The sequence below is a fragment of the Bombus fervidus genome, chromosome 4, assembly GCF_041682495.2.
Source record: "Bombus fervidus isolate BK054 chromosome 4, iyBomFerv1, whole genome shotgun sequence".
Classification (NCBI taxonomy): domain Eukaryota; kingdom Metazoa; phylum Arthropoda; class Insecta; order Hymenoptera; family Apidae; genus Bombus; species Bombus fervidus.
Window position 1 is genome coordinate 19353450 of NC_091520.1, and position 12424 is coordinate 19365873.

Here is a 12424-nt window from a genome sequence, read left to right on the forward strand (position 1 = left end):
TTACCGCCGTATAACAAGGGAAACCGGGATTTCTCTGCATTAATAATAACGCAAGTATAAGCCATAAAACAAAGAATAAAGCAGAAAAACGAACGAAGGATAGATAAGTTGTCCTCGTGTCATTGCTCGTGCAACGCAGCAAGGTTCTCCCAAGGAAACGATTAAATAAACCGAGGCGGCTCGCACAGTCGACGAAGCGATTAGACAACGATTCACACGCGCCTCAAGGTACAGCTAATAAAACTCGCTGAGGTCAAGCAAATTACTCGTCAAAAGCGTTTCCTTGATTTACCAATTACATATCCGTCCCGCCCCTTTAACGATCGTTTGATTTTCATTAATAAACGTTCGTGAAACGAATCGTCGAAGAAGCAATTACGTTAATCGTTGGCAACAGAGTGATTCAATTTTCAAATCTTCTTTTCTTTCGTCGCATTCGTTTCGTTTTGTAGGAGATATACCAGTTTCGTTTACACATTTATTAATTAATCTAATTTAATTATCTGTCGCGTTACCATACTTCTACCGTTCGAAAGTTAAATACTCGTATACATACATGCTATGTGTTCAACACGGAATATGTGAATTGAAACATTAACTTAAATATTTGTACATATACGTTATGACAAATAACGCAATTAAATTATAACGATGTGTGGACAATGTCGGCTAATGTGAAATAAGATGGGAATATTTGCACGTGGATTTATAATTTACGTATCATTTACACGAATATTATATTCGAATAGAAGGATCGAATACTTTATACGAAGGAAGAAATAGAAAGAAATAGAAAGAAATAGAAAGAAATAGAAAGAAATGGTAAGAAATAGAAGAAATAAAATTTTATTGTACGGTATTTAAATTATTTATTACGAAAGAGTTATTAACATATTTATTACGCCTTGTAATTTAATTACAATCATTTTTATTCAATACATAATAATAAAACTGAATTATCTACAACGTTGATACGAGTTATATGTATACGCAGTGGACCACCGTATAATACTGTTTTCTATAACGCGCAACATATTTATTCGGTCGTTTCACTGGTTTGTTAATTTTACAAAATAACAATAAAATTCAAGTAGCATAATTAGAAGCAGAAAGAAAATGTTACTTTCCTATATTAATAGATTATCCTAATAGATCTAAATCTGAGCTAATTTTCAAAAAGTAAGGAACAACGGGTACTGTTGTACGGAGCAGTGGACTACACGGAAGTTTTCCAGAAGGGAAGGAACTACCTGCGAAACGTACCGGCACTTCCTTATTGTCGGTACAACGAACCCAAAAGGATCTTCTTCCGAGTGTAAGCCGAAAGATAGAGAGAAGAAAAGGGCCATGAACAATCGGTCATTTCCGACGACAGTACGTTTCTACACGGTTAAGTAGTACGAGTCTAAATATTACGAGGCGTGATTTCTTACGGTCGGTCGGTCGATTACCTGCCTGCCTGCCTGCCTGCCTGCCTGCCTGCCTGCCTCACTGCGCTTGCTGGCTGCTCGCCTGACAGCTAGCCCGTCGAGTTTTCCTCAACCAAAAATATTTTGCCACGCGAGATTTGATACGCTTGTTGCAGCGAATCGCTCTTCTAAAAGTTAAAAACAGTCCCTTAATGTGGCATAGCGGTCCCGATACTCTTGAAATTGGTTTACTCTTTCTTAAATAGAATCGGCTATTGGCAAAAATTGTTGCTCTCTGAAAATTGCTTCCCATATTGCATAAAAAAAATTCCCTATAAATAAATAGTATAAATTCTATATACATACCGTATTTATACCGTATTTATACCGTATTTATACCGTATTTATACCGTATTTATACCGTATTTATACCGTATTTATACTGTATTTATCGAATTTAATTTAAACGTGATAAATATCCTAACGGATAACAGACAAAAGTTTGTATCATTTTATTCGTTGAAATTCGTAATACCGCAACTCTGTCGTTTTACAGTTTGTTAAAATATTATTCGTTCAAAAGATCTTTTACAATTACTCGTTCTTATCTTTACTTATTTTCTTTTGAAACGAAAACGCAACAATGAAAAACAAATCGGAGAATCTGAAATATTATTCCTTATCTTTATATCTTTATGATGAATAGATTCAGTTTCGCTTCTGCGAGATTCGCGCGTGAATGGTATTCGCGAGAAAGATATTTGTAACGTCGTTGCAATTAACAAGACAAAGTTATTAAAATTTCAAACTGTTTCTCTTCAAAATCTATACTCTTCTTCCACCGATAATATTATTAAAATTTTACTATCTTCTACCGATTATTAACGACTATTAGATATATTTAAGGACGGAGGAATGAAAGGAGATTACAATACAATAATGAACCGAAAATGGTCAAACGTTATGTATCTAGGTATTAGCTTCTTGTCCTCGATCGTTTTCCTAACAAAAGCTGGATCGGCTCTCACAGCACTTTGAAAACCTTCGGTAAAGATAACAATACACATAACTGAAATGTAAAAACGAAGATGTTCGATTTTATACAAACAATGCCAAAAATAAGAGCCTTCTGCTTAAATGAACGAAGATGATTAGAGTATTACTCGGCGAGATAATATTAATTATTACCATTATTATCAATCGCTTTGTTACAATTACAACATCGTCGATTCGATATTAGATCGAATGGAAAATTTATACAAAGAAACCAATAAAATTATATTCTTATATACGCTCTATATGAATACATATATTTGTATCTCTAATTTTCTTTCAACCGATTTATCTTGATCTATTTTCATAGTTGCCGTAAAATGTTTCTATATTGGCTTCTTTGCACTAGGAAGTCACGAACTATCTACGAAAGGCTAATAAAAATCGTCGATCGGAAGGTAAGACGTAATGTCGAATACAACATACGAGATAACAAGTCGTTGCAATTGTAATTTCAGTACATGCATTTCACACGAAGCGCATTTTGTCCACGAAACACGCTGCGTCATCCGATAGTGGGATTCACGGCTGAAAGAAAGTCGATGGTAAACGATGGACCATCTATCGTTACGGGCAGATATCAAAAATTTACGACGCCGAAGAAAGTAGGTTCGCGTACATAAAAGAACGTGTGCGAAGAGTCAAGTGTAAATAAAGTATTTAAAGCGATTGTAAAAACTGTTCTAGAACCACTTGCACCAACGCTGCGATGCGAATCAGCTCGTACTTCGATGTAATATAAATTATATTCTTGGAATTCCTTTCGTTCGAACCATTAGTTTGAAATAGCTGCTTCTTGCGACTTGAAATAGTCGCATCTTGTACGATAAAAAATTTGAAATATTTCAGATCTATAATAACGACAATTAGATATAATATGCTTGTAGTCCTTCGGGTTTCGATCGTCTTCTTATTAGTACGTTGACCGTTTGTTCCAGCAGAACGATCAGCCGTGAAAAGGTGAACTGAAATGTTGACGAAATGTCGAAACAAAGCAAAGAACAATGCGATGAAACGATCGAAACGCAAATACCTCGGGATTTTGAACACGTTGTACGCGATTTTGAAATACTTACTACTTGTAATCTTGCGAATGTTTATACGTTTATAATGTTTATATGGGCCGCGTTCAAACGTGCAAATACGCAGAAAATACAAATAATACACGAAAATACTCGTATAGAATATATCGAAAATAGAAATAGTACACGTTCTGATATATAGTAGGTAACTAATTGCGTTCGCAAATATACAAATTTAAATAAGTCTAATTATCACATGTTCCGTTAAATAGATAACTAAATATACATAAAATATTGTCTTCGTTCGATTAAACTGATACTCGATATCGTTATTTCATAACGAACTGTATCGAAAAGAATTTATCGAGAAGATAGAAGCTACGGCGATAATACTTTTAGCTATTTTGAAAAGTGATAAAATGCTGGCTAGGACACTTATTTATTAGACGAGGGAAAAGGGTGTTTCTATTTCAAGTCAAGGTCGATTTGATCGAGGGACAAAGGTTCATGGCCACGTTTCGAACAAAAGGCCGTAAATAATAATTTAACAGGTTTTGATGACACTTAAATTCTACAGCGATTGTTGGTAGGCACGGCACAAAAATTTTTCTGTTTGAGAACTTAAAAGTTGGAGGTCGATCCATCCGCAAATACGGCTGAGAATTTACGGTGGTTTTGCGAAAGAGCAAAATGAAAGAAAGAACGGTTTGCGGCGCCCGATGTGGTCACCGAAAACCATTTCGTTCTGCCATTATACCTACACCTGAGTAGATGAATCTCGAGACCTTGACCAAGAAGGGATGTGCTACTTGTAGCGATTGTCGTAAAAAATAGTAAATGACGTTGTTCGGAGATTTGACAGTTTGTCGTGGAAGGCATCGCACTTTTACGTCTGACGTCTTTTATTTATCGATTCTCGCGAGTTCGATAAAGCGATTTTTATCCAGAGGCTACAGAAAATAATATATTTTCTTTTTATTTTTCTTTTTCTAATAAAATATTCAATAAACAAAAATCTTTCCTCCTTACCGTATATCGAAATTTATCGTAGGCTTGTAATTCTTTCATAGGTAGTGGTTTCTCTGGCACGGCCAATTCCAAAACTGTACAAAGTCGAGAAGATGGTATCTCGCGGCGCGCGTCAAACGACGCGACACCCGTGTAAAATCTTACCGTAGTAAATCGGTCAAAAACAACCTGTAGGCCTAGATGTGGCCACCGAACATCCTTTCTTTGTGTTTTACGACACTTGGGAAGCTGTACACCTAGCCGATTCAATTTTGAACAGTGTCTACTAGAACGGCGAAGAACCGAGTGGCCCGATGCCGTAAATTTTGTAAATCGCAACCTCGGTACCTTCGTTCTTGTTAACTATTGGCAAATTTTATTGCTCGCCGTGATAATCGTTCTCCAAGGTCAAGAGATACCTCCCTCGAAGGAATCCAGCTACCGATTCGAAACCAAACGAACAATCAGATTATTGTTAATTAATTAATCCTGGTACGAACGATCAGAAAATTTTATGCTTATCCAGCAAGCGTACAAGTGTACAAATGTATATACGAGTTTGAATCGCTTTAATATTTAACATTTTTCCATAACTTTCGATGTAAACATTACAGATATAGTAGATACGAAGCGGTTTAAAAGTTGTTAAAATAAATATAAATAAATGGATGGTAGCCGATTGGATCTATATTGGAGTTAATGATCGCCGATAACGTACATTTCTATGAATATTTAACGGAAAGATTTTCTACATAATTATTTATTAATTATATGAATTGCGTAGCTTGATTCGTTTACTTACTTACTCGGTAATGATAGAAAAATACGTTCCTTCCACCAGTGAAACCTGACGCACCAACTTTGACGTAGATGATACCAACATCGGTATTTATAGGAAAGTTCTCTTAATCTTAATCGTAATGTATTCTTCATCCGTTTATATACTTATAAACAATTTTGTCATAAATTGCAAACGTCTAGGATTCTATACCTTCTTTGCTTTCTACGTGTCGATGGAGTGGAAATAATAACGCTGTAAATGTGTAATTCCGTTTTTACCACAGTCCGTAGTTCACAACCCGAGAATTAAATTGGCGCTACTATAAATTTTAACAAAAACGTAAACAATTTCATTTAATAGCAAATTAAAATTTTCACTTGTATCAACTACGGTAAAGTATAAACACTATCTAGGAATTTTCTTTTCAAAAATACGGGTTAATCTGAAATAACGTTTAATTTAATTGAATTTAGTTTAAAAGTAATTAATCGAAATATTTTATTCGATAAATAATTCAGTACTTCTCAAGTACTTCTCCTACGATCTCGTCACGATCAAGAATGCATAGAAATATTTAACCAAGCGGAAATCAGTCGGAATACAAATTCTCGCGAAAGAGAAAAGTATAGGATAAAAAGAGATTGGAAAGAACGAGGCAATTGGCAAACACACGGCGCAGTCGGAGGCGCGTGCATTTGTTCGTAGGGAGTCGGTTGCCGATTACCAGACGTCCGCTAATTGGAAAAAGGTGGCTGGATGATGTCTCGATCGGCCTTGCCAAGGACTTGGCTGGCCATTCTCCGATTAAACGGCCAGTAGCACGCGTACGAGCTTCAACGTACGTGTGCTTGCAGGCAGACAGATACACGCAATTTGCAACGTACGTTTACCTATACACGTAATCGAACTTGCCCGGCAGCAAGTAATACATACAGCCAACAAATAACCCGTGCATACACGTAAACGCAATAAACGCAATAGACGCAATAAGGAACACGCGAATTCGCCGTTCACGCACACGCGTGCGCGTTTACGTACGTAAACATAATGGGAACACGAAAACTCGCTTACATACTTATACGGCTAACGCATAATACACATATACCCATACGTAGACGTAATTGGAACGCTCGAGTTTTCTTATACGTATAACGTATTCGTATACGTGAGAAAGAATCGTGGAGTCGTGGTGAGCGCACCAAGTGAAATTTCTTGGTGGTATACTGGAGCATGGAGGATCCTACCCCTACCATACGCATCGGCCGATGACTAGAGATAGGCGTTAAGTGTGACGCAGACGCGGACACACACGTGGCAGGCATACGTGCTAGTGCACAGGTGTGCAAGGCAAGAAGCCTGTAGCTTGGGTGGCGCGTGCATACATAGGCTGTCGATGCGGATGTTATACACTAGCTCACGAGGAAACTTACTCGCGTTGCCGTTACACGCTCGTGGTCGCTAAGACTGTGCGGCCGTTACATAAATATGCGCAAGCCGTATTACTTCCTTTTTTAACAATCCGTTTCGTAATTGTTTATCGCGCCGAGACGAGCCGCTGCACCGCTCTGCGATCGCCGGTGAACGGCCAACTCGTTGTTTCGAGGCTGACGCCCCCTAATGCACGATTCAAACGTCCACTTACTCCGAATAACAGCGTTTCTCCGATACAAATCCATTTTCCACCTATTTAAGCTTATTTAAGCTTATTTAAGCTTATTTAAGTAATTTTACGTATTTAACGATTCTCCGTATTTATTTCTGTTTTCCAAGTCAATATTTGTAGGCTACGTTTCATTTAGCAACGTTCCACGCTGGTTATGAAACCAGCCAAAAATGTTAAATCGCTCGATCGTACAGTCGCTAGGAACGAAAGTAGTTGAATACGGATAATTCATAGATGGACGGACAATTCATTCGCTTTGGTCTACGATTGCCAAGCTGAAATCCTTCGGTTTGACATTCCGAATGCATTTTCCGAAATTCTTCGCACACGCGACAAACGGCGAAAGAAAATTCTTTCCAATCCGTCTGCTTGAATTCGCGAAGCGGCATTTCGCCTCGGTAAATATCTTTTAAATGCCTCGGCAATGCTTCATCGGCAACTACGTACGATACAAGGCGTAACATTCCTCGTGTTAAGGAACACATTTGATTTATCGTTTTCAAGAAGTGCGCTCAACGTACCTCCACCGCTGTTTTTATCATATCTGCCATATATACGCGAGAAACGGACACGATGACTGATTTGCAAGCTGATGGCAGCGTCGTATCAATTGAAAATGAACGTGACGATGCGAGCGACCAGAGAGGCGACAAGAACGAGAACAACGACGATAGCGATCGAGGATGCAAAGAAGCAGAGAAAGCGAGAAACGAAGAAGAATATTTATGAATAAAACGGTTATGTATAGGGGGAATAAAAGTCAAAATACAACGGAAAACATTGTTCTCGAGTATCGCAATAGCGGTATTACCAATTTATTAAAATTACACGATATTACCAAAGAATTGCAAAATCACAAATATCCTCTATCATCGGTGATCATGAAACGAAAGAAATTACACAGCACAAACAATTTCACCGCCTAACGCGTCCAAGCAACCTCGATTGTTCTTCTTCGCTCTGCACCGATATCAGCAATCGATTCCACTATATATCCATATATATATATATATCCATATATGTGTGTGTATATATATATATACAGAGAGAGAGAGAGAGAGAGAGAGAGAGAGAGAGAGAGAGAGAGAGAGAGAGAGACGAATCTCATAAAAGTGCTAGCAAAGCGTCAAAATGTTTCGTATAACAACGCACGCGATACATTCACGAAAGATTTCTACAAATGTCCGAATACTTTCGTCAGCTACCGTATAATCAAACAAGTTTATTTATTCTTGACGAACGGTTGTGATCTCGCAGAGCTCCGTGAAAGTGTATTTCGTTCATGATATCCTTCCAACAATCCCGTTAATCGTAATTGTATGCGATCGTTGACAAGCGACCAACGACTACGGATACTATTGTAATAACGCACTATCTACAAATATAATTATACAAATAACACAATAATTAATAACGCACATTCGTTTCGTATATCGCTTTTGTATTAGGTACAACTCTCTAACAATGCCCCCAATGACACACGTTTGTACGATATTTGATATGACCGATGAGATATATCGACAACGTTCGATCGAGAAGAAGCTAGGGCACAGTTGTACGCTATGATACGAATAAAAACGTTGAAAAAGCTCATAATATTATCCATTATCGTGAATAACTCAAATATTCGTATGACTTCTCATCGGTGAATTGCGCATAGAAATATAGCACATCCAAGTAATGTATAAATATCGTATTAGGTATTAGGCGATTAAACCAATACCCAAGTAATTTATATGTATTTATAAGTATTATAATAATTTCTAAACGTTATAACGTTGTAATATCTGGCAAATGCATAAATCCGAAGGAAGGCGAAATATTTGAATTGAATCGATGATAATGTTTCAAATCTGGAAAGATATTACCGAGAATAATCCGCAGAAGAACAGTAAGAGAAATATCATTTCAGGTAAAAGTAAGCTATTCCATCATTAGTCGTCACTAGGCTCAAATAAGATGAGTAAAGAAAATGAACCAATGCCTTCCGCATTGGTTATGCGATATATTTACAGAAAGTTTAACGGATAGAGATAGCTACCAACATTATTTCAAACACTACTTAAAATTTAACAACAAACAAACCGTACATGCGATTCAAAAGAAAGAAAGAAAGAAAGAAAGAGAAAATGGCGATTGTTTAAAAAATTCAAGGAAAAAAAAAGGTCTCCTACGATCCGAGACTACCGTTTTACAGGAGAAATTAACACGACACGAAAATATAATACATAGATGGAATGCGTGTGAAATTAACAAAGGAAGAGTCGGCGATCTTCAGGTCCAGTTAGGTAAAATCGCCCATTTCGTTCGATGTATGTAAAACAACGATTGTACCAGAGTGTAGCAGAAAACTGAAACAAGAGATCGCACATAATCATGTTTCTGTGAAAGAAACCGAAGAAATTTGTTTAACGATATAGCATATTAACAACTAGCTTTTCTACGTAATACGTATCAAACGCGTTACAAAATAATAGAGCTTTCTGTATCCGAAATCGCGAATTGTTCGAATACGTCTAATGTTCGAACATTCTATTATCCAAATGCCGAATACGTATTCTGTTATCCGGAGCAGAATCTCTACCGGTGATAGATACTTTCTTTCTGTTAGAAACATTATCGCTACGCAATATCATTAGCATAAACAGCTAGTGAAAATGATGACAGGACACGTTGTCACGTGGAAATTTTATGCCAATGAGATATTAAAACAACTTTGTTGATCGCTAGTTGATATCAGAAGCGATTGTTCTATTATCTGAAAATTCCGTTATCTCAACATTTTTCTCTCTTTATTAGTTTGGATATGGCTGGCCGTTTACGTATTATTCATGCACGTATAGAGTTCGAAATTCGAGTTGGTAGTTGCAGCAGTATCTCACCAATTTCCCTCGCTACGTATCTATTATTTTTCGTTCACGCGATAGAAGCTGCTGTCCGGATATCAATGAATCGAAGCAGCACAGAACGGTAAAATTAACCGCCAGAAAGATCACGTTCACGGAATTCGAAGGGACGAATTGGAAGTTCACGCGAGCCTATGTCGCGTCGTGGCTCCCAGTTGTTACGTTGTGGAAGTCACGCGGCCCTCGAGGCCCCAAAAAAAATGAGGACATTCTGTCAGATGTGAGGGGAGGGGGGGGGGGGCGCGCGGCGGTCCCCTGTACGACTAAACCAGGTTCCGGATTTGGGTATGCAGAATCAACGAGAGAGGGAGAAATTTGGGCAACGGAACTCCGGTGTCATCCGAATTCTGCGTTAAGCGTAGCTAGGTAAAGGTTCCTCGCTATCCATTGTCGTGGCATCGCGAAGGAAATGTGACCCGGTTCGATTCGTCGAACAAACGAAAAGAAAAAAAAAAAAAGAAGCGTAGAAAGGAATCGATGGCTAGGTTGTGTTGGTTCTGGTATGCGCGGTTGGTCGGCACGATCGTAAAAATAAGCCCGATCTCATAAAAATAACAGATCGCGGCTTCTCGTAAAATCTTTTTATCAAGAACCGGCAAAAAATGTCCTAAATTCCAAGATAAAAGAAGGATACTACCAGGAGGCCATTCTTCATTAATTATAATCCTAACTGGAGTGGAAGTGGAACGAGTCGTTCGAAGGAGAATTAACAATTGACGATAGTCGAGATTTTTCCATTCTGAAGAGTATACAATAGACGGCGATCTTCAAAATATAGTTACCAACCATTTAAATATACGTACGTATCATTGAATACGTGGCCATTGTGCTCGTTGTGTGTAATCGTAAATTGTGTACAACGATCATTGTATTATAAGAGGCGTTAGGCTTACGGTTACGCTGTATATGGCAAAATCTAACTGTAAGCGAAACAAGAAATAGGGACAAAAAGATATTTTAAAATATTCTTTAAGCTTCCTTTCTCGATCACGATGCTAAAAAATGGAACTCGATAGCGTAAGTGAACCAAAAGAGGAAGAAGAATTGTCAATAATTGATTGTAAAATGTTTCCCCGTTAACGTGACGTTATCCCGTAAGGAATTACTACTATCACTAAACTAACTAATTTTAACTACAATAATTACCAAATAGCCTGAAAGTTCAGAGTTACCTAAATTAGAAAAAAAGGACATGTCTCATCGCTGAATGATCGGGTTATTAATAATTTTTTATAATTATTCTATCTCGAATCGATTTCCATCGAAATTTAATTTTTCTAATTGCACCTCTCCTTCGCTAAATCGACCATATATAATCGACGATATATTAGGTTGTCTGTGAAATGTCGCGGTGTTTATCTCAACATTAAAAAATGGATCGCACCTAATACGACAAAATAGTATAAAACAAAAAAAACGTTGTGCGTCTATCGTATAATAGAGGAAAAACATCATAAAACGAAAGAAACTTTTCCGACAACCTAATACATATGTATATTTATCGGCTTCACGGTCGAGTCAATCGCAGCACAAAGTCAAATCTGATCGAAGAGGTATGAAAAAGTTAGAGAACGAAGAAGAAGAAGGAAACAGCTGAGGAGAGGGGATCAGATTGTTTCCATTTTATTTGGCGTCGGAAACCAAGAGTGGGTCGAGGCGTTCAAAGTTGTAACGGCGATAACGAACTGTTCGCGATCTTAACGCGGCTGGTTCGGTTTCCTCTTCCGTTCTGTTGCTTACTTTACCGCCTCCTTCCAACGCGGCGACTCTCGTCTCGGATTCGTGACGATGCGATGGTAAAAAGTCGAGCGGATCGACCACCTCTTTCCGCCTTTGCCGCTCTCCGCCACCGGCAGGACCCCAGCCTTGCTCTTCCAGTTTTGTCCTGTTTACCAAGTGGGACAATCGAGATGGAGAGTAAAACGCGGGAGTACGTAGACGCGGATTACACGAGGCTACGTTCCTACGGACACAGTTGCGCGGATTCGTGTTTTTCGCGCTAATTTCGCGCGATCTGAATTCGAATTTCAAGAGAAAGAACGAAGAACGTCACGAGATCGGTATCATCGGTATTATCGGTATTATCGGTAAATAAGTTTGAATTTTTAATATCTTTGTATTACGTGTAACGCCGAGCGTTACTTTAATCAGGTATTCGATAAAAGTAAGCATTTCGAGAAACTACGTTCTTTTACTCTCGATCAAAATCTTTACCTAAGGATAAAGAATTCTTAAACGATGCGAAACTCGAAATTGGAAATTTACCATTTACGTAATTAGTACGTATTACAAATTTATTATAATCATAGAAACGAATTTTATATTTGTCGGTAGCTTGAACGTACCTCGTGGCAATCTGTCAAATGTTTCGAACATCACAACGAAACATATCCCGATAAAGTAATAATATAAGTCATAATATAATTTAAGTACGATATTCACAAGCGAAAATCGTAAATCAACGTATATTTTCCAATATGTATCGCTACCTTGTTCTATTTTTGTCTACGTTGATTTTAGATCATTTTTCTACGTTATTACCGTACATGTGCAAACGATGTAACTTTTTCTCTCCATTTTAA